The 3128-nt window shown below is 39.4% G+C and overlaps 1 long non-coding RNA gene across 3 annotated transcripts; it reads right to left on the minus strand.

Moving 5' to 3' along the window:
• Nucleotides 937-2440, minus strand: LOC107612467. Of its 3 annotated transcripts, none has more exons than XR_001613773.2 (6): nucleotides 2424-2440; nucleotides 2157-2236; nucleotides 1935-2043; nucleotides 1595-1685; nucleotides 1092-1453; nucleotides 937-975 (listed from the first exon to the last, which is right to left on the minus strand). It is a non-coding gene; the product is annotated as an uncharacterized LOC107612467 (long non-coding RNA). The 3 variants fall into 3 exon arrangements; XR_002351744.1 differs by lacking the exon at nucleotides 2424-2440 and having other exon boundaries at nucleotides 1092-1236; nucleotides 1334-1453; nucleotides 2157-2256; XR_002351743.1 differs by lacking the exon at nucleotides 2424-2440 and having other exon boundaries at nucleotides 2157-2256.

Below are 3128 nucleotides of genomic sequence, written 5' to 3' on the forward strand. Positions count from 1 at the left end.
GCCATTATCCTGCAGTTATAAGAATCCATAACATAGAATAAAGTGAAATGGGTGAAAATATACAGGCTGGGTGAATTTTGGATGATTGAGTACCTCATTTTTTTTCAATTGGCTACCTGCAAATCTATATCAACCAGAAGATGTAATGCTGCAAATTCTGACCTATATCTATTTGATAAAAAAAGGTACCCAGTAATCTCACCCGTTCAAGATATATGACTGTCTGAAATGCTTTTCATTTTGGTAAGATGGTAGCATCCTGTATCAGGTAATCATTCATTGAATATAGGAAGAGCCAAAAAAATAGAGAAATATAGAAATAGTTAAGAGGATAAGAATTAAGACCATAATAATATAAACATGATAGACTTTCAGTTTTTCACCATTAGATACTAAAGCCATTACTAGATCATCAAATAAACAAGAGAAAGGGAAAATCTTACCTTGTAGTTGCTCTTCACTTCAGAAACTGAAAAGTTAATTTCCTCTACTGCTTCAATGTCTGATTCACACAGCTGCATGCAATAAACATGAAGAACAAAGGGAGTTAACAGTAAATCCAATTTAAGATGACGTATAGCATTTAATGGAGAAAACAAGCATCGGCAAACAACCTAAACCAACAATTTGTGGCTTCTAGTTGAACTGTTCAAAGTTGTTTACAAATTGATGTTAAATAATACAATATCATTTTCTCAAATGTTCTTGCTTAATCAAATCCACAATTCTGACATATGTGGAAACAAAAATAACAAATGAGTACAAATGATTGCCTTCCTTTGCTTTATCAACCTATCAAAGAAGTGTACACACAAACAGTCAGTAAAATTTGAAAAGAGACAGGTTTGATTAAGTTCAATAACACAGAAAATTGGAAAAGAAAGAATAACTCATTATACTGGCCTTAGCAAAATCGGTAGCTAAATCGGTCACTAATTGGATTAGTTGGAGGGGTCCTAGGGTGCTTCAAAGCAGCTTAAACAAGACAATGAAACTTGTCAGAAGTAATAGATTGAATTTAGAACCATAGCCAATTAGATGTTAAAACCACTACAAACTCGAGAATAGCAGGCCGCAAGAAATTGTATTACCAGTGATTGATGGTGCACCAAGACCTGTAGCAGTACCAAGACCTATAGTGGCTCTTCCAGAAACTGCAACATGTGCTACAGTGGTAGGATTTGACATCCAACCAGCCAGGGGTGTTGGCACAGGTGTTGGAGTAGGTTGAAAAGGCTATACACATTAACCACAGAATAGTCCAGCACCAAAATAAGAACCAAAAGATAACAATATGTAATGCCTACGAAACCAAATCAGTAAAGTAGCCCACCCCATGTGCACTAAGAGGAGGAAACCCTCCAGCCTTTGGCAAGGATCCTAGTAGTGGATTATTAGCAGGAAATGGAGCTCTTACACCATTGGGTTGTCCACATGAGTGATCCACAAATCACTGAAAGGTGAAACTTGACATTTAGTTAGTTAGTATATTACTATATCAAGGATCATAAATAGAAAACCTTGGTACCAGAGCATATAGTCGTACAATACAAACATTAAAACATAGAAAACCAAATACAAAAACCTAGATAACCTTTTCCATGATAACAAGAAGCTGGCATCCTTGGAAGAAAGCCAAGAGAATCGTGTCTTGGGTGATCGAACTTCCTATGAGACATCTTATCCTAATTCAACCATAAAAGAAGAATTAATTTGTAAACGCACATCTAACATGGCATAACTATAACAAATCCATCAAAGTAACCAAAAAGGCAACATGAATTGTAACATCGTCTGGAGTAAATTAATTAAGATCCACAATGTCAAATGCACATAGATCAGAGCATACATTTACAATCGCATACATTTACATTGTCAAACAGTAGTGGTGGCAATACATTTTTGTTAAATATATCTATGAAAAGAGTTCTTACACATAAACCGAGACATGTTCTGAGAATTTATGACTGCAACCACTACTATACACCAACATAAGCAGCTACTACCAAATCAACACACGCAAAAATTTTATCAAGCACATGTCTACATCACAACAGAAAGGCACTCGATTTCTAAGTTTAAAGGTGCATACAATCAAAACATACATATACTCAGTTGCACACAGAAGATGTAAACAGCAATAAAAATTGATTTACCGCATAGTCCTCTTGTGTAAGATGCCTTACAATCCATGTATTGAAAATAAATGGAATTCCTATTAACAAGAATTGAGTAGCTAAAATCATGATATCCACATTTCACACACTAAGAAAGAAGATCAGCAAGCCATGTTATATAAGGTAGCATTAGAAAAAAGAAAGAATAAATGAAATACTATTTTATCGAAAATCTGAAACAGTTAAATTAAAATCACATTGCTAAATTGTGATTACTGAAAAAAGAAAAATAATTTAAATCGAAACCTAAGAGCCACTTGAAGTTTAACCTTCAAGCACATGGAGGAGTCAATTCAGAATTAAATCAGCTATAAAATTATGTGAATTTCCAAGAATTTCCAAGTTCCTTTAAAAAGGGATTAAGGTCAGTTATTTAAATTATTTATGCACAACTAAAGCACATTAAGGACCTTCCTCAACGACAGTGGTGGCAGGAGCTTCGGCGGTGCTAACCGAGGCTTGACGGCGGCAGGAACAGCGGCTCAGCAGCAACGGAGACCAGGCGCGGCGGCGACTCCACACGCAACGGTGACAACGACGGCTTCACCTCCTCCGCGCGCGCTCTTTCTTCTCCGTCCGTGGCTATGGTTCGCGCTCCCTTCCGTTCGCAGTTCTGTTTCCGACGCGGCTCAAGGACGATCGGCGGCGACGACCAGATCTCCAGCGACGGCAACGAGGATGCACGACGGTGCCTTCTCCCTCCCAGTCCTGGCTTGCGCTCGTCACTCTCTCCCATGGCTCCCTCCGCGAACGCTCTCTCTCTCTCTCCACAGTCCGACAACGACGCGATGGCGACGGTGAGGCCCAGCGCGCCGACGCGATCTTCTTCTCTGCTCTCCTCTGCTTTTTCTAGATCTCTCTCTCTCTCTCTGGTGATGGTGGTGCGGCGGCAGGACGCAGCACGGTCCCTCCTCCCTTCCCGATCTCCCTTCTCCCTCGGACTCCCCCCTC

Source organism: Arachis ipaensis, chromosome B08 (genome assembly GCF_000816755.2).
Source record: "Arachis ipaensis cultivar K30076 chromosome B08, Araip1.1, whole genome shotgun sequence".
In the NCBI taxonomy this organism is placed as follows: Eukaryota; Viridiplantae; Streptophyta; class Magnoliopsida; order Fabales; family Fabaceae; genus Arachis; species Arachis ipaensis.